Source organism: Silene latifolia, chromosome Y (assembly GCF_048544455.1).
Source record: "Silene latifolia isolate original U9 population chromosome Y, ASM4854445v1, whole genome shotgun sequence".
Taxonomy (NCBI): domain Eukaryota; kingdom Viridiplantae; phylum Streptophyta; class Magnoliopsida; order Caryophyllales; family Caryophyllaceae; genus Silene; species Silene latifolia.
The window spans coordinates 445,876,225-445,897,477 of record NC_133538.1 but is presented as its reverse complement, the minus strand read 5'-3'; the positions used below and the strand labels follow the sequence as shown (position 1 = coordinate 445,897,477).

At 38.6% G+C, this 21,253-nt stretch overlaps 1 non-coding gene across 1 annotated transcript; it reads left to right on the top strand.

The window, feature by feature from the left end:
* Positions 1 to 11,267: 11,267 nt before the first annotated feature.
* On the top strand, positions 11,268 to 11,374 carry LOC141634825 (small nucleolar RNA R71). Its single transcript, XR_012539545.1, has one exon. It is a non-coding gene; the product is annotated as a small nucleolar RNA R71 (small nucleolar RNA).
* Positions 11,375 to 21,253: the final 9,879 nt, after the last annotated feature.

Genomic DNA, 21,253 nt, shown 5'->3' with positions numbered 1-21,253 from the left:
TGAATGCATGCAACTGAATTAGTTAATTTGGTTATGTTCAGACCTAGATCGGAAGATTGGAATGAATAGACCTGTTATGAGCAATAGACTACACTAGTGAGGGTGGAAGCTAAGCTAGTTGTATTTTAAGGTGGATAGTGGACCGGAAGGACCTTTCCTTTACCCTTCTCACATCAGACCGACTGACCTACCTTTAGCTGACTTGTGCATCTATCATGGTGAACCGACATCCTGACATATTTCTCTCTATTTAGTTAATCTCCTTTCTCAATCCTTGCTTTTTAATATCGTTCATTAGTTTAGAAATCAACTCAAACCCCAAACTGTGACCGTAGACAAACTAGAAAAACGAGTAGATAGTGACCGCCTCCCTGTGAATACGATACCCGACTTACCTCTGCTGCTTTAGTAGAGCCAGTTGGTTTTATTTTTGAAAGGGTTGCGACAGTCGTGTCACATATCACATTCCTCTAATCTCTGGTCACTAAGATTGCCACATTATAAATTAGTTTCACCATACAACATGATCATCCACAACATATTACTATATACATCTTCTTCACCTTTTCCACCATATTCACTAATCCACCACAATCATTCATCCAACATTGTTATTTAACATATCATCCAACATACGCAATAGAACATTAGTAAACACATAGCGATCCCATGACACTCCATAGTGACCGGTTCAATGTTGTAGGGCGAGTTCGCGACTTTAGGACGTCTCCCAAGTCTTTGCATTAGCTCCTATCAACTCTTACCCGGGTTCATTTTAATTTGACTCTCTACATTCATTGGGCTCATTAGTTACTGGTTCCAAAATCGTCGCTCTGATACCACTTTATAACACCCCATACTCCAAGTGCCTTACCAGGACCACCTAAGGCATGGGAATGCTACCATCTCGGTTACCCGAGGCAATGAATATCAAATAGACCATAAAAGAACGTACTTTAATAAAATAGTTTAAGTAAATACATCAAAACCAAAAACTTTAAAGTATGATACAACCGTTCCAAAACCAAAACTAACTAATGTAAATACAATCTTCGACATAACAGCGGAAGACTTCTAATAGACTCGTGAAGACACATGCCCAACTATCCCATACGCATCCAAAGTATACCTGCTAGACAACTACTCACAACCCCCGAATGGATCACCACAGTTTTTAAAACATTTAAACGGGGTCAGTTACTGCATAAACAATGTAAGATAAACAACAACAGTTACACAATCACAATCTCCAACACCGTCACATCACCAATCATCTGACTACACACTAAAGTGTGTAACCCTGCCAGAATATACATCGCAACAGATATTCCTGACCGCCAGTGGGGGACCGCAACCGTTCCCATCTAAGCCCCGCTCATCTCCATCGAGCGAATAACCCATGTTCCTTAATGTGCACATCCCTTCTGTGGCGGGTTCCACAGAAGGCGAATCAAAGGCGTGAAGCTACTCCCGCAAGTGACTCTACTCAGCCGAGGATGCACCTCGCAAAGCACAGACAGTTATACGACCAACAACATTATACTATCAACAATCACCAACTCCAAATCCAACAACGATATGATATACAACAACCACACTATACAATCACAATATCAATTCAAAACAATGCCAATACCAATTACGATATAATCATCATGCCAGTCAACCATCTTATAATCATTTATACAATAACTGAGTAGGGAAACCCTACCTAGAAAAGCAACCACCAAGATCGTCACAATCAGCTTATCAAAATCGTTCTTCAATGAAATCACCTCCTATATACACACAATCATACAATCACAATCTAACATTAACAATACTCCCCAAAACACCCAAATTACCCAATTAGGGTTTCAACTAAAATCAATAAAACGATATAAAAATCACACTTGAAGGTTACCCACAATACGACGGTCTCAACGGTGTAAAGAACACAACGATCCGACGACTCTAGCCCTTCGGATTTGCTAATAACGCGATGAATGAAAGCTACGTAACTTCTTTTTCTCTTGAAAGGTTTTAGAAAAGGTGAAAAGTGATTAAAAACAATGACGTAGTCCTTTTATACTTATCACGCGTTATTAACAAAACCCGGCTAAAATAACCCGTAAGCCTCACTTACTCGATCGAGTAAGTCACTTACTCGATCGAGTGACCCTTACTCAATCGAGTGCCCAACATACTCAATCGAGTACCCATCAGATAGCCTACTGTTTCGTATAAAAACATACTTACTCGGCAGAGTAAGCCCCACTCGATAGAGTACCCATAGACATAGAAAACCGTAGTATTACATTTGTAGCAGCTGCTGGAATGCTATTTTTCAGCTGCTGCTGAAAATATAGCATTCCAGCAGCTGTGCACTGCAAAAATTCAATCCTGCATCAAAATATTACACCCCATGATTAATTTAACCCATATTCAAAACAGTACAAACAGCTTGATCAAAAGCCAAAACACAACTTCCTCAAAATAAACAAAAGAAGCCAATACACAATGGCTCTATATATATATATACACACACACACACGTACATAAAGCATGAGCAAACTATTGAGACTCCGCTAATGAAACAACATAAGTGGCCCATATATTTCTCATCTGGTTGATGTCCTCTGGCGAATATTCCGGGGCTTTGTTGAGTATTAGTGGAAACTATAATTCAAAATATACATAATCAAAATAGATATAATACATGGAAGTATATAGAATTGAACTCAATTTACGTCTGAAATAGTTATTAAATCACACTAACCCGCATCGGAATGGTAAAAATTTTTCCGTTGTGATCGAGTCCATTTCGTTTCACAAATTAAGCATATGTGGTCGTTGGTCAATGGTCGATACAAAACACAATTTATACTTCACAAACAACTCTACAATTAGTAAAGAGGCAAGTAAAGGTCGGATCCCAAGGGACGGGTATTGAAATGAGAATTCTATTGTAACTAGTAGTGTCTAAGGGGTGTCACAAATTGGGTTGATGTAGAAGGTTACTAAACTAAGGTAGCAATGAAAATAAACTAACAAGGTAAATAAAATAAGGGGTGTAAACAATTGATTAAAAGCACTAGGGTGTCATGGGTTCATAGGGGATTCATGGGATATGATCATACAAACATGTTCTCAAATTATAAGCAAGCAATTATTGTTGTGATGGATTGAGTTGGGTTATATCTTACAATCCTAGGAAAGTTTGGGTCCCGGAGACGAATCGATTAGATTGTACAACACCTACAAGTCGACTTAATCTTTCCTACTCAACACATGCATGGTCTAACAAGACTCGAGTTGGGTTATGTCTTACAAGTCAAGTTGAAAGGATAGAAGATGATAGTAAATGCAAGGATTCATAGGCTTAGCATTTCATCAAATATAACATGTGCATGTATTAAGATCAAAACAAGCAAGCAAATAAGATATGAAAGCATATTAATTTAAGCATGAATCATTCCCCATGTTGGTTTCCCTAATCACCCATTAAACCCTAGCTAAGAGACTACTCACTCATTATCATATTGATCATGCTAGAAAGGTTGTCAATCATACTAACATAATGAAACATGATGAATAAATGAAAGTAATTAGCAATAATTAAAAAGGGATTAAGAGATTATACCTACTAATGATTCCAATAATAAAGCAAGAATAATAGAAGTACTTGAATCCTAGATTGAGAGGTTGTCAATCTCCCAATAATAACCCAAATAATCTTCAATTACCCAAAATAAAGTAAGAACAAGAGAGAGATTAAAGAACTAAAACTTGGATTAAAACTTGATTAATATTTGATTACAATATTGAAGAGAGATTTGATTAATATTAACTACACTAATTATTGATAAGAAGAACATGCTCCTCTAATTAGACTAATGGGGTATTTATAGTGAAAATTAGGGAGGATGCATTAGGGTTAACTAAGGGCTAAACTAGTAATTACACTTTTTAAGTTGAGCAAGGAGACTCCGGTATTCTCCAAGAGAAGGGCTTCTCTTATCGTGGCTTGAAGAATGAAAACGTCTTTGTCATCAAATCCGTGCGGATGGGAGTCGGGACGGCCGGATCTGGCCTGGAGAATCCGAGCGGATTCTTGGGCAAGACGCTCGGATTGGCGAGGGGAATCCGAGCGGATTCCTTTGAGGGACGCTCGGATTGGGCTTGGGCGGACGGACGGATTGTGTACAATCCGTTCGGATTGTCTGGCAGACACTTTTCTTCTTCTTTTCTTCCCTTTTCTTCATGAATTCCTTGGGGATTTCCTTGGGGACTCAAGGATCCTTTCTCAACTATGCTCTTCTACTATGCTATGTACAAAGGCCTTCTAGTCTTGTCTTTCCTTGATGCTTGGTCATTGAATATGATCAATTTAGCCTTGTTTTGCCATGAAAATGCAAGATTCTTACTCCTTTCCTACCAAGGGATCAAAATCTCAAAGAATATGCAAAACAAAGAACTAAAGATAAGAAATGACCCAAATAGGTACTAAAAAGCATGGAAACAATGGTAATTCGGGGGCTAAATATGCGCCAATTATGGTCACATCAAATATCCCCAAACCGAACCTTTGCTCGTCCCGAGTAAAGAGGTGACAAAGACTAGGGCCAATACTAACCTAACCTAATAATAATAGCCGATATGAGACAATTAGCGGGTCTCACTCCGCCCCTTCAACTCACAACAAGACAACCATGAGGTAGGATGCCTTCTTGCAAGGCAAGGTGGGTCTTGCCAAAATGGCGACACATCCAAACATTAAGCACACAAAATCAAGTAATGGATGCATCTACAAAAGAATAGCCACTTTCCTCATCTAAGTGGCGGAAATTATCTACAAGGGAAGCAATTCAAGGGTACACAATCCTTCATAGATGCAATTTGTTCAAACTACTAGGCCTAGAAGGATACCAATAAATCACCTCCAAAATGTGTCAAGCTAGGGTACCTTTGTCCTCAATCGTTAAATGCTTTTGTCAAGAGTAGACTCCCTATGGTGTTAGAAACACTGGAGGATCGCGGAATTCCCCCTCTTGCCTAGACAAGAAGAAGGGTCGTCCCCTCTCTACCATGCACAAAAATGGATATGATGGATAAAGGGATCGATAGATATTTGAGTTTCACTTTGGGAGTTTGCTTTGTTTTTGTTTTCCCCCCAATTTCATTGGCATTTGACATTTGAGAACACTTTCTTGCCATTTCTTTTGATTTTTGGCATTTCAATACTTGACAACTTTTTTTGCATTTCTTTTTGAACATTTTCAAAGTCACCCCAATTAGAAACGAGGGTGCCTTGTATTTGAAGCTTTAGGAGTTCTATTTTGCTCCTCTTTTCTTTTGATGCATTTTTGCAAACTTTCTTTCATTTTTCATTTCATTGAACTCAAATTGATTTCTTTTTGTGCCCATTCCCTTTGATGACAAAAATGTGGTAGAACATGGATGAATGATAGAAGTATGCATGGTTTCAAGGGTCACCTTGGAATAAACGGTAGCCAAGGAGTTATCACACCACAAGGTACTCTTGACTAGGCCTTAAACCATGGGTCAAAGGATACTAGCATGACACATCCTAGGGTGTTTTACAAGTATTCTAACAAGCAAAGTCTTAAGAATAAAAAGCATCTACTAGGGCCTATATACACTTGTCAAGCTTCCCAAATAGACGGTTTCGCAAAATTTTTCTAACATGCAACTACATGCCATGATGCAACTAGCATATAAACATCCTAATGCAAATGATTCTACCAACTAGTATGCCATATAAACTAAATGCAATCCTAAGTTCACATTGTTTTACCGCATCAATCAAAATAAAGCCACATAGTCATTAACATAAAGAGGAAAAAGGAGATTGGAAAGATCATACCATGCGGTCTTCAATATCCTCATGTCTCGGATGTGGCGTAGTCAATCAAAGTGAACAAGGATAAACAAACACAATATATACAAGACAATATATACAAAGGAAATGAACTTGTTTTTGGTTTTTTCAATTTTTAAATTTTTATGATTTTTTTTTGAAATTTTTCAATTTTTATGGTTTTTGAATAAAAGTTAAGTGTTAGAATTCCCATCCCCACACTAATATGGGCATTGTCCTCAATGGCCAAAATGATGGAAATTATGCAAAAATGATGTATGATTTCTATACTAAATGCAATTCTACACTAAGCTATACTACATGATGCATGGTTTTTGTTATGACGGAGAGGATAATTTAGATTACCTCCCGTTGTGTATGCATTAACTTCCCCAAACCGAATAAGACACTATTGCTAATGTCAAAGCATGGGGGAGTTCATGCACACACTATGCTATGCATGAAACTAGATTGTCATTTTGGATTTTCAAAAATGGGAACAATAAAGAACACCTCGATGGAACCGAGGTGTGAGTCCTTTGGTGTTGCTAGGACTAAACTAACAATGATCAAAATGAAATAAAATACAAAGAGATATAGACAAACCATGGGAGTGTAGGAGTCTCCAAGGCTAGTCTTCCATCATGCTATTATCATCACCACTTCCCTCATGAGAAGCGGTCACATTGCCACTTTCCTTGGCACTTTCTTCATCACTTTCTCCCTTATCTTGCTCATCATCATCTTCACCATCTCTTTCTTCATCTCCACTTGCTTCTTCCTCAATATTATCATCAATTTCTTCACCATTTCCAACAACCTCATTGTCTTCCACCACGTCCCTAGGTGCACCCGGAAATAAGGCTTCTCTATCCGCCCAACTAGGCAAAGGACAAGATGGATCAAGGAGTCCTTGCCTAGCTAGATGTAGGAGGGGAGGATATTGAGCCAAATATGCATTCTTCCGATCTTCATAAGCTTGCTTGTGCATGGCTTGCATAAGAAGAGTGACATAGTCTTTTCCAATTTCAACTCCTTGCGGTTTGAACTCTTCATACTCAAAGGGGTAAGGTGGTATAACAATGGAAGAGGAGGGAGTTTCATGATCACCCTTTTGTTGTTGAATGATGTACTCGGCTTCTTCGGATAGGGGAAGTAAATAGTTGGTCCGGTGGACACTAAGACGGCAAATCTTTGCGGGTAAAGTGAATGATCGAGCCTCACTAGTAAGCCACCCATACTTGGTATCAAGAGGATTGTGAGCAACCCACTTAAACTTGTTAATCAAGATGGACATATCAATAAGATGGCCACCATCCTTAGCCTTGTACTTGCTATCCTTATTGAAATTAGGATCAAAGTGCTTGGCTAGGACCGTGACAAGGCCGCCATTAACAATAACGGTTTGACCCTTCTTCCCACTATCTACATGGAGCCATCTATCAACCAATAGCCTCAAAGAATTGTAAGGCTTGGTGTGAATTCTTCCAATATTCAAAGTTGATTCAAGGAGAATAAAATCGAGTCCCGTGAAATGATTGGTGTCTTTCCTAGCAATTATGGTATTTCCCACAACTTTGTGCCATATTCTTATGCCCGGATGATGAACCAAAAGAGCACGACAAGCATGAAAATCTTCAAATTTCTTCCCGGAGATTGCCTCCCAAAGAGGCTCGGGATCATACTTCCCATATTGCTTATAATATTTATGTTCATCGCTAAGACCCAAAATTTCACCCAATTAGGAAAGGTAATGCGTCTACTAGTGTTAGTTAGACGAAACTCAATATTTTCCCTATTCTCAACTTTTGTCACTTTTAAAGAACTTAAGAATTCCAAGACAAGGGAGGGGTATGTTACTTCCTTCATTTCAAACAATTTCTTCAAACCCATGGCATTGAAAAAGACTCTTGTTTGTTCAAGAACACCCAACTTCTCTAAGGCATCTTGACATATGAATTTGGTGGATTGAATTTGTTTCATAGCAAACTTGACAAATGTATTTCTATGGGTATCGGAAATGAATGTTACCTCCGGAAAATCCAAGAGTTGATCGATTACCGGAGTAGAAGGTGATGCTTCCATAGGAATTTGTTGTTGTTGTTGCACTACCAAGTTTGGTGTTGATACCACCATTGCCAAAGCTTTCTTTGCTTGTAGAGCTTTTTTCCTTTGAGAGAGAGCCTTTGCTTTTGGTGCCTTTGTTGCCCTTGTTGCTCCCTTTGTTCTTGCCATTTGATGAACTAACCAAGTAGAGAGTCAAAAATCTTCAATTTGTAGAATGCCCAAATCGATTTGAAGGTGAAAGGCTTTGCCTTTATAAAAACAAAAATCGATTCAAAGGTTGAAGAATTTGTTCTTGGTTTTGATTGTTAATGAAGATGGAGTGATTGATTTGTTGTTTGAAAGATGGTTTGATTTGATTTTGGTGAGTTTTGTTGAGGTTTTTTTTTTTGTTTTTGAGATGGAGAGGATGAGGGTTTTGATGTTGTGGGTAGTGTTTATGAATGAATGAATGAATGAATGAAAGTGGGATGGGTATTTAAAGAACTCGGCAATTTCAAAACGCAGGGACAATCCGTGCGGATTTGGGCGCAATCCGTGCGGATTCTACAGCTTCAAAATTTTCAAAATCCCGCCGAGAGACTGGCAGATTCTGGGGAATCCGCTCGGATTCTTCTGAGATAGGACGGGCGGATTTCGTGCAGGACGGACGGATTTCAGTCCAGAGATTTTTCTTTGTTTTTCTTCAGCTTTGAGACGGGCGTCTTTTTCAAAAGACGGACGGATTCTTTGAGACGGGCGTCTTTCCAGAAATCCGCTCGGATTCTTTGACAGTCAAGAATTTTTGCAATTTCAGCTCAGCCCAAGACGGGCGTCTTCTTAGCAGGACGCTCGGATTTTCTTCAGACGGGCGGATTCTCAGGAATCCGCTCGGATTGGTCCTTGTGTACACGGATTCAGTTCCATCCGTGCACCAACGCATTCCCTTATCATTCTTTCCTTCTTTCAAATCTTGTGGTCTTCATTGTGGGGGCACTACTAAGGCATGAATAGCCTAGGCAATTTCCATCCCCACACTAAGGTAAAGCACTACACATCAATTAAAATTGTTAATCCCTCCCTCACTTCTCTCTTACATGACAATTATTTTGATCAAAGTAAAAATAAATCCAAAAATGACAAGAATGCAATACAAAAATTGAAATGCAAGTTAGGGAGTTAGAAATATTTACAAGTGGTGGTTTAGGGAGGACTCCACCAAACTCTCATTCTTGATGAGATGTCAAGGGGGCATGTTCAAGGTGTTGTTGATGTTGCTCAACACCTTGAAGAAGTAATCAAAAGCTTGTTCATTGTTATGGTAGAGGTCCTCAATAGACCGTGGCCCTTGTTGTTGATCATGATCGATGGCATGCCCAATGTAGGGATTAAAGATCCCTTCAAATTCGTCGTCCCAAAGACCACAAACTTCATTGAGTTGATCATTGAAAATCTCTTGCTTAGATGGAGACAACTCTCCCAATTTCTTTTCTTGGCCAATGAGGCCATCATCTTCTTCCTTGGTTGATTTTGATGAGCTTTGCAAGCTCTCCTTGTCACAATTCACTTGCTCTTTGAATGGAGCATCTTCAACTTTCTTCTTCCATTGGAGTTCCGATTTCTTCCTTTCATCTTTTCGGCTATAATGATCAATCATGAAACATGGCTCATGCAAACGAGGAGCTCTCATGGTTTTGTCAAGATTAAAAGTTATGCTTTCATCTCCCACTTCTAGAGTGAGCTCTCCATGTTTCACATCAATCACCGCACCGACGGTGTGTAGGAAAGGTCTTCCTAGGATGATTGGAATGTTGGAATCTTCCTCCATATTAACAATGACAAAGTCCACCGGGATGAAAAACTTCCCAATTCGCACGGGGACATCTTCCCATATCCCTAATGGTGTCTTCGTCGATCTATCGGCCATTTGAAGAGTGATATTGGTGCATTTAAGCTCTCCCATTCCCAACCTTTTACTCACCGAGTACGGCATGACACTCACACTAGCCCCTAGATCACATAAGGCTTTGTTGATCGTTGTGTCGCCAATGGTACACGGTATTGAGAAGCTTCCCGGATCCTTTAACTTTGGAGGTGAACTCCCTTGAAGTATTGCACTACTCACCTTAGTGAAGGCGATAGTCTCAAGTTTCCGAATCGACTTCTTCTTTGTGAGGATATCTTTCATGTACTTTGCATAGGCCGGAACGTGATTGATTAATTCCGTGAAAGGAATTGAGACTTCTAAGTTCTTCACAATTTCCATGAACTTTCCAAGTTGATCATCAAATTTGGGCTTGGCTTGACGACTTGGAAAAGGAAGTCTAATCACAATGGGCTCCTTCTCTTTGGCCTTGTCTTCATTTTTCTTTGAACTTTCTTCTTTTGATGATTCCCCTTCTTTGGGGCTTTGCACAATTTCTTCCTTTTCACTAGCTCTCACAACTTCATCCTCAACTTGCTTCTTGGTGCCTCACCTCATCTTGTACCACTTCTCAAGTGAATGGCACTAACCGTTTCATGTCTAGGGGGATTACTTTGAGGTGGTAATTGCCCCTTTTGTCTTTGTGAGCTTGAAGATGCTAATTGGGTCAATTGTGTTTCCAACATCTTGGTGTGAGCTAGAATGTTGTTGATGGTGGTGTCTTTTGCTTGGCTATCTTTTTGCATTTGGGTGAAAAATTCTTGTTGATTCTTTTGCATTTGGAGGACCGCTTTTTGGACATCAAAACCTTGGTCATTGTGGTGATTGTATGGATTTTGATTTTGGTAACCTTGGTTTTGATTGTAAAAGGGTCTTTGATTTTGATTTCTCATGGGTGGTGGAGTGTACGTTGTTTGAGGGTTTTGAACATTTTGGCTTTTGTATGAGAGATTTGGATGGAACTTGGTGTTTTCATTGTAAAAATTTGAATAAGGGGTACCACTTTTGTAAGCTTGGAAAGCATTAACTTGTTCGGTTGTTCCCCTACATTCACTTGAGTCATGACCCAAGGTTCCACAATTCTCACATATCCCGCTTGGGATTGATGAGGATGCCGTCATGGCATTGACATGATGCTTTGATGATTTTGAGTTTTCCTCAAGTCTAGCCATAGCTTGTTCAAACTTCAAGTTGATTGTGTCAATGTGAGCACTAAGTTGAGCACCCAATTGAGTAACGGTGTCCACTTCATACTTTCCTCCTCTAGTAGCCTTGCGAGGCCTACTATATTGTGAATTATGGACCGCCATTTCCTCAATCTTGTTCCATGTTTGATTGTCATCAACTTCGGTGAACATTCCATTTGATCCCATATTGAGAATGTTCCTAGAATCTTCATATAAACCATTCCAAAATTGTTGCACCAAAAACCATTCGCTAAGTCCATGGTGAGGACATGAGCGACAAATACCTTTGAACCGCTCCCAAGATTCATACAAAGATTCTTCATCCCTTTGCTTAAAACCCGTAATTTGAGCTCTTAGCATATTGGTCTTTTCTGGTGGGTAGAATTTTTTGTAGAAAGCTAGAGCTAGCTTCTTCCAAGAATCTATTCCAAGGGTGGCCTTATCAAGGCCCTTCAACCATTGCTTTGCGGTGCCGATTAACGAAAAAGGAAATAAGACCCATCTTATTTGGTCTTGAGTCACGCCCGTTTGAGAGATAGCTTCACAATAATCGCAAAAGGTTTCCATATGAGAATGAGGGTCCTCACTAGGCATTCCCCCGAATTGGCTCCTCTCAACTAGTTGAATGAAGGCGGACTTGGCAATAAAGTTTCCGGTAAGATGTTGTGGGGTAGGAGTACCATTTGGTAAATCCTCCTCGGTGGGTATAGAGTGTGACGAGAATTTAGGCATTGTAGGTGGATTTTGTGTGGTATTGTTTAATGGGTTCTCTTCTCCTTCTATTGCGAAAGGATTGACAAACTCACTAGTGGGTTGAACAACTTCACCAACACCTCCCAAATTCCTCCTAACAAGTCTCCTATTATTCGTCAAGGTTCTTTCGATTTCACGGTCAAAAGGTAACAAATCTCTTTGTAACCTTCTAGACATGCAAAATATCAAACAACTCGAAAACAATTAGAACAAACCTTGAGGAGTTTTACTTCCCCAAGGTGAAAAAGACACAACTAAAAACAATAAAAGAAATCTTAAATCAATTAAACACCGTCCCAAGAACAAGCGCCATTTTTGATCGAGTCCATTTCGTTTCACAAATTAAGCATATGTGGTCGTTGGTCAATGGTCGATACAAAACACAATTTATACTTCACAAACAACTCTACAATTAGTAAAGAGGCAAGTAAAGGTCGGATCCCAAGGGACGGGTATTGAAATGAGAATTCTATTGTAACTAGTAGTGTCTAAGGGGTGTCACAAATTGGGTTGATGTAGAAGGTTACTAAACTAAGGTAGCAATGAAAATAAACTAACAAGGTAAATAAAATAAGGGGTGTAAACAATTGATTAAAAGCACTAGGGTGTCATGGGTTCATAGGGGATTCATGGGATATGATCATACAAACATGTTCTCAAATTATAAGCAAGCAATTATTGTTGTGATGGATTGAGTTGGGTTATATCTTACAATCCTAGGAAAGTTTGGGTCCGGAGCCGAATCGATTAGATTGTACAACACCTACAAGTCGACTTAATCTTTCCTACTCAACACATGCATGGTCTAACAAGACTCGAGTTGGGTTATGTCTTACAAGTCAAGTTGAAAGGATAGAAGATGATAGTAAATGCAAGGATTCATAGGCTTAGCATTTCATCAAATATAACATGTGCATGTATTAAGATCAAAACAAGCAAGCAAATAAGATATGAAAGCATATTAATTTAAGCATGAATCATTCCCCATGTTGGTTTCCCCTAATCACCCATTAAACCCTAGCTAAGAGACTACTCACTCATTATCATATTGATCATGCTAGAAAGGTTGTCAATCATACTAACATAATGAAACATGATGAATAAATGAAAGTAATTAGCAATAATTAAAAAGGGATTAAGAGATTATACCTACTAATGATTCCAATAATAAAGCAAGAATAATAGAAGTACTTGAATCCTAGATTGAGAGGTTGTCAATCTCCCAATAATAACCCAAATAATCTTCAATTACCCAAAATAAAGTAAGAACAAGAGAGAGATTAAAGAACTAAAACTTGGATTAAAACTTGATTAATATTTGATTACAATATTGAAGAGAGATTTGATTAATATTAACTACACTAATTATTGATAAGAAGAACATGCTCCTCTAATTAGACTAATGGGGTATTTATAGTGAAAATTAGGGAGGATGCATTAGGGTTAACTAAGGGCTAAACTAGTAATTACACTTTTTAAGTTGAGCAAGGAGACTCGGTATTCTCCGAGAGAAGGGCTTCTCTTATCGTGGCTTGAAGAATGAAAACGTTGCATCTTGAAATCCGTGCGGATGGGAGTCGGGACGGCCGGATCTGGGCTGGAGAATCCGAGCGGATCCTTGGGCAAGACGCTCGGATTGGCGAGGGGGAATCCGAGCGGATTCCTTTGAGGGACGCTTGGATTGGGCTTGGGCGGACGGACGGATTGTGTACAATCCGTTCGGATTGTCTGGCAGCATCTTTTCTTCTTCTTCTTTTCTTCCCTTTTCTTCATGAATTCCTTGGGGATTTCCTTGGGGACTCAAGGATCCTTTCTCAACTATGCTCTTCTACTATGCTATGTACAAAGGCCTTCTAGTCTTGTCTTTCCTTGATGCTTGGTCATTGAATATGATCAATTTAGCCTTGTTTTGCCATGAAAATGCAAGATTCTTACTCCTTTCCTACCAAGGGATCAAAATCTCAAAGAATATGCAAAACAAAGAACTAAAGATAAGAAATGACCCAAATAGGTACTAAAAAGCATGGAAACAATGGTAATTCGGGGGCTAAATATGCGCCAATTATGGTCACATCACGTTGATAACCTTCCACATAGACTGACAAATGTAAAAGGCGCATTGTTTGTCATCTGGTGCTTTAGAAGACTATTATGTAAATCACACACAAATCAGCTGAATTAGATAATCAACCTCTCGCAGAAATATTAACTATATGATACGCGTAATTATTAAGAATACACTTACTAATGGCGTGATAAAATTGGAAACAACGTTGCTTTCATATTTCCCAAGTGGACATATCTTTTTTTTTTGCTTCAAAAACACTAATTCATAAATATACACACATGCCATTATTATTTGCATTTATATGGCTCAAGTCATACAATAACAAATGACATTATTGGAGTTTGTAAACTTACTCAATTATCATCCTTACACAACTGTTAGAGGGTTTGCCTTCGCGAGTGTCAATCCAGTACACTATTTTTGTTTCCACTTGTATTACCAGTAGCACCCAATGCTTCCTATTCAATTTGAGACATTGAACTGTTAGTTCATTTATACGCATTTAAACATGTTAATAATAAATTTATAGAACCGTGATTCATTACAATAATCACGTACTATACATACATATTCTCATTGTAGGGGGCAAGCCATAGTTTGTTGGACGACATCAACCGACGAGCGATACTATTAATTTGTTCTTCGTATGAAATTCTGTGCACAGAGAACGCCTTAGGACTCAAGAATCCGTAGGCGTGAATTTGGAACTTCCACTCAGTGACCTGATTATTCAGGTACCTATTACGCCACATGGAACGAAAAATGTTATTGTAATTGATAATTTAAACAAACATCATTATTCGTAAATAAAAATGACTAAATAGTTTTATTAATAAAACTTACTTCATCCAAATCAAAATGTGAACAACATATAAATTGTCAAGGTCGACAAATTCCATCAGTTGCTTCGGGTCTAGTACGACTATATCAGCTGCGCCCATAATTTCCTCTTCAATGTTAATCATGACTACATCCCCTCTAGGTGACTTCTTTACAGCCAGGTTGTGCAAAGCCATCAGCGAAGAAGTTTTCATTTTTTTCTTATATTCACACGATTCATAATAAGAATCATAAGCAGGCTTGACTGCAACAACTTTCCTTGACGTAGTAGTAATTGCTTTAGCTGCCATCATGGCTTTGCTTAACTTCTGCAAATGTAAAGATTAAAGTACTTACGATATGTTAATATTCGTACCCTAATATATTTAAAGAATAAGTAATAATTAACGTCTGCATATAGGTACCTTGGGGATGACAACATTGATGAGGTTGTCAGGCCATTTCACATAAGAGCTTAGGGCTTCTTTCAAATAACTGACCTCCTAATTAGGATATGGTACTTTTACTTCCCCATACTCGTCTTTATATAATTGGGACACTTCCACTTTCCTGCATTTGTCACGAAGGGGTATAGCATGAACCTTAACTTGCTGAAGCCGGTCGTAATTGAACACGTATCCCCTGGCAACAACAACTTTCTGTTTCCCTTGTAAATAGAACTGACGACAATCCACCTTGCAATTGCCCTTCACGACAGCTTTAATCAATTAGTACACATACATTCACTACCTTTAATAAATTTCATAAGTAAAAAACGTGTACTGAGATGAATAACTTTAAACTAGCAACTATTATCTTTTTCGGTGTAGAGAAAAACGTCTGATCATCAACTACCTCAATCTCATCCTGTTTCACGGCCTTCCTGGCTTCCTCTTCCTCTTCACCTGCCTGATATCGATCCTCGGCTCCGACCTCAGTCTCCTTTGCCATTTCCTGCTCCCTTGCCATGTCCTCCTTGGCTTCCTTCTGTACATTAACACTTGTCCATATAACACGTACTGATTTTCAAAATCATATAACACATTGTATATATATAAGACATAAATATTATTACCTCTTTTTCCTTCTCCTCCTCCTCCTCCTCCTCCTCCTCCCCCTCCCCCTCCTCCTCCTCCTCCTCCTCCTCCTCCTCCTCCTCCTCCTCCTCCTCCTCCTCTTCCTCTACTTCCTTTATGACTTCTTGAACCATATCCAACTCTTTTTCTGATGGCTTTTCCCCAGTTTCCAACATTCTCACCATCAACCTGGCTATTTTCTGTAGCTATGTAGAGAAATTAATGTCAGCATTTATAGTTATAAATTACTTTGGTTCAAATACAGTATTTATAGATTACCTTCTTGGAATCATCACCACTTCGAGTAGTTTTCCCAAAATACTTAGTGATACCAAACATGCGTCAATACCTCTCTCATACCACCTCGATGCTCTGCTTTGCTGATTGCTCTAGCAAGAATGTCATCACGTCCTTCAAGCTTCCATTTTCCTTCCTGTACCTCCTTCTCACAGATCCTCTACATACACATAAAACCATTAAGCAACGCACAATTATATAACTTCGACCACCAGCGGTAGGGGTGACATATTTATTCAAACTTACAATTTTCTCTTTGATGTCCTTATCATATTCAGTTTCCGTCTTTCCATTCTTAGGAGTGTGACCTTCCACCCAAGCGTCGTGACGACTGAATTTTCCTAGCTTTGCCTACAATTCATTCATCATATTGATATCCTCTCAAAATATGTATGATTACTATGAACATATATAACATCCGACTAAAACACGTAATAGTCTAATACTATAAGAATTATGTACTTACAAGTTTCTTCTTAATCAACCTATAACCACCCAGGAGCCGTAAAAGATGGTCTTTTTCTTTGAAATGTTCGCCTTGTTCCTCTTACTCATTGACTTGATCAAATAAATTGTATCAAGAAACATTAGCATGACCAAACACTAAAATAAGTGTACGTCTTTACTTATTATTATTAAGTTACCTTAAACTTGTTAGACTGCCTATAAGCGATATAGCTATCCTAATGGTCCTGACTGACATACGGATACTTCTTTTTTGGTGGGTTCTTGTTCATTTCCCCGGTTTCCTTGTTGAACAAGTGGTTCTCAGCAATCTTTAACTTCCAAAATCTGAGGGCCTCCCCTGTCTTTTTTTTAGGTACTTATCATACTTTTCGGGGACAACGTAAGCTAACTGCATATATGATGAGCATAGTTGGTACAAGTGTTTCGGCTAAAACACATATCAAGTACTAACTTAATTTCAGCTAAAACATTTATTATTGTATATACATACCTTTATTCTGTTTATTAGCATGGTGTTCCGTATTTTACTCAGTTCACTGACACGCAGCGTACTGAGAAGCACATACTGTCTTACACAACAACCAATCCAACTCGCAAAATGCCCGGCATTCTCACCATATGGCAAGCCCGTATCTTTATCCCAGTGTAAAGGATTAAGTATCTTTGAATTTATTGCTTCTAGGGAAACCCTGTGGCGTATTTGACCCGCAGTGTGTTGCAAATTATTCTCATCACCTGAGTCGTCGCCTGACGCATTTCCATCGTTTCTTTTCCGCTTTTGAACTATATCTAAAGCAGATATTAATAAACAAATAATAACAATGCATACTTATAATAACAAACAAATCTCTAGAGAGGAGGGTTTATTACTTCTTTAAAGAGGAGAATCCGGATTGATCTGGCGGCGGCAATGGCGATGATGACGATGACTGCGACGACGTTGGGGTAGGCTGGTGGTTGAGGGGAAGCTCAATGTTTGAGGATATTATGTGGGGGAAGGGAAGCTCAGGGTATATATGTGTGAATAATACAATACTTGCAAGACCTTATTTTTTGGAAAGTAATAAACACGGTATAAGACAAACTGTTTTATTGTGTTTCCAAACAGACTACGGTTTTGTTTGAAACCGTAATTGATTAGTACTATCTAAAACGGTTTAGAAATAATTGTTGTCTGTAATATTTTCATGTTGTTTGATTTTCCCGCCAAGAAATAAAGCATCATTTTATATACATAACAACGGCCGGAACCGTTATAACTGTACACGTCCATAACAACGGTTTAGGTATAACCGTTTTATTTTATATTTCATTTTGATTGATTTTCCCGCCAAGAAATAAAGCATCATTTTTATATAGATAACAACAGCCTGAACCGTTATAATTGTACACGTCCTGAACAACGGTTTATGTATAACCGTTGTATTTAATAATTCATTTTATTTGATTTTACCGCCAAGAAATAAAGCATCATTTGTTATTATTTTTCCCTAACCCGCCCGCTGCAACAACAGAAAAAGTTTACAACAACAATTTGATATATAAAAGCAAGACAATAATTACACATGACGTAAGATATCTTGATTGGATGCTGATATTTTCACGGCTGCCGAGAATGTTTTTTGGATTTGCTAGTCTCTTCATTAACCAAAATACCTTCATCATGATCATCCCGTGTATATATGTTTGAAATGTTAACATTTTCAACATCATTACCAAATTGCGATATAGCAATGTGATCAAGTCCTTCAAATTCGACGTCTTCATCATCTGGAATTCGGCGATGGCAAGATAGAACAACTGACCACTTCTTATCCATAGGATCGGTAACATAAAACACTTGTTTTCCTTGTGACGCTAATATAAAAGGGTCGTCCTTGTTTCTAACCTTGTCAAAATTTACTAATGTGAATCCTAAATCATCCTTTCTAACACCATTGTTGTTATCAACCCACTTGCACCGAAATAGAGGTATCTCAAAATCTATGTAGTCTAAAACCAATATCTCTTGAATAATTCCATAATATTTCATTGTACCCAAAATAGGATTTTTATCCTTTGAACTAGGAAAGTATATTGCCTCAGAATCTACGCAAACTCCACTGTTTTGCTTGTGCTCGCCTCATCTTGAATGCGGGTGTAGAAAGTGTACCCATTGATCGCATACCCTCTATAAAAGGTTGCACGAGCATCAGGACCGAAAGCGAGATGTCGTAGGCTGGTTGAGTAATCATCAATTGGGTTGTCATCATCGTAAATATTATCCTTAAACCAGTCACTAAATTGCTTGTAATGCTCATCTGCATACCATCTTTCGTTCTTATGAGGGTGTTTTCCCTTAAGGTAACTCTGGTGTTCCATACTGTAAGGCTGGACATGATCATCGTTAAAAAGAATGTATGTATGAGCTCTATGTCGCATGTCAGATGACATATCCTTGGAAACATGACCCCTTATACCTTTTCCATTCATCCAGTCACTATGACAATTCGTAGGAGCTCCAATTAACTTATCCAAGGAGAGGTATGCATAACAATACGAAAGAGCTTCATCGATAATTGCTCGCTTAGCAATACACCCCTCTGGACGATACCTATTAGATGTGTAATCCTTGTAAACTTTCATCCATAGTTCGAATGGTTACTGATATCTCAAATACACTGGCCCGAGATACAAAACCTCCCGGACTAGGTGGAAAGTCAAATGAACCATGATAGTGAAAAATGAGGGAGGAAAATAATTTCAAATTGATAAAGACTGGTGACGAGGATGTCCTACAAAGTTTCCGCTTCATCTGGATCAATGACTTTACTGTTGATTGATTTGAAGAAATAACAAAATCTAATTATAACATGTCAAACCTTTGGAGGTAGAATGGAACGAACGGCCACAGCTAGTAGTTGTTGCATCAATGTATGACAATCATGTGACTTTAAACCAGTATGTTTTAGGTCCTGCAACGAAACAAGGCTTCTAATATTAGACGAATAGCCCTATGGCACCTTAATACCATGCAAGCATTCGCAAAACTCTTTTTTCTCCTTTTTTGAAAGAGTATGAGCTGCAGGTGGCAAAGAAGTCCGATTTCCTTTTATTTTAGCTTCCAGCTCGGGCCTAATACCCATCTCAACCATATCATCCCTAGCTGCCTTGTTGTCTTTTGTCCTACCCGGAACATTCAGCAGAGTATTGATTATATTATCACAAACGTTATTTTCAATGTGCATAAAATCTAGGCAATGTCTAATCGGGAGGTCACGTCAGTACGAAAGTTTGGTAAAATATGGTTTTTTTTATAACCACGAGTAGACAACTTAAGTCCCTTCTTTCCATACGTTATCTCAATATCTTTCACTTTCTCATACACTTCATGACCATTCAAAATCTGAGGACTCCCACGTTGCTCAGGACACCCATTAAACGCGTTCTGAAGCTTACGATAATGATGATCAGGGCATAACCATCGACGATTTCCTCTGTACACATTCTTGCAAGAATGCTTCAAATATTCTGATTCAACATTCCCTCCCATACAATGGGCAAGCCTCTTTCCCATGTACAGTATGTCCAAAAAGATCCCCGTACGCTAGAAAGTCAGTTATTGTACACAATAACATGGCTCTCAGATTGAAACTTTCCTTCTTATAACCATCAAACATTGGTATCCCTCTTTCCCACAGAATCTTCAGATCATCTAGAAGTGGTTCTAAATACACATCTATGTCATTTCCAGGTTGTCGAGGGCGCAGATATCAACAAAGACAACATCAGATACTTCCTTTTCATGCAAACCCATGGGGGCAAATTATAGATGGCCAACACAACTGGCCAAGTACTATGTTGGGTACTCATGTTTCCATGAGGGTTCATTCCATCTGTGGAGAGCGCTAGATGCAAGTTCCTTGCTTCTTTGGCGAAGTCAGGATATTTAGCGTCAAACTCTTTCCACTGTTGACCATCCGCTGGGTGTCTTAACTTTCTATCTCCAATCCTTCCACTATTATGCCAAGTCAACATTCTTGCATCTTCTACATTCAAATAAATCCTTATGAATCTTGGTATTATTGGAAAATACCAATTCTCTAATCATTTTTTTAGCCTCATATGTCCGACTCGGAAGAAGATTACCATCAGGAAGCATGTCACATAGCAAAGCTAGAAGATCCGTAAAAATCTTATCACTCCACCCATTTGTCCCCATCAAGTTATATAACTTTACCACCGCGGACAATTTGGTATACATCTTACAACCAGTAAATAAAGGCATTTCAGATTGACTCAACTTTTCAATTAAATCATCAGTATTTATTTCCCCATCACCGGTAGCTTCAAAATCATCGAATCCATCATCTTCAGCAAACTTCTCACCTAAAACAACTTCAGGTGTAGGTGAACAATTGTTTACGCAGACATCATATCCCTCATCCCCTATATCTAAACCAGCAGCTTCATGTGTATGATTATTTACCTCTACATCAGATTCCCCATCTTCATCCTCTAATTCTCCATGAAAAATCCAACGCCTATAATCTCTACTGAAAATATTCTTTTCTAAGTGTATTTTGACATTTGGGATAGGCAAAATCCTAATATTACCACATCTATTATAAGGGCAGGGGAATGATGAGTGGAGATGAAAATTTTCACTAACGAAATTGTAAAATTCAGCAATTCCATCATTATAAATGGGATCACCAATTTCACCATCAATCATCCAAGTACGACCCATATATAAGCCACTAGCTATGAAAATGAAAT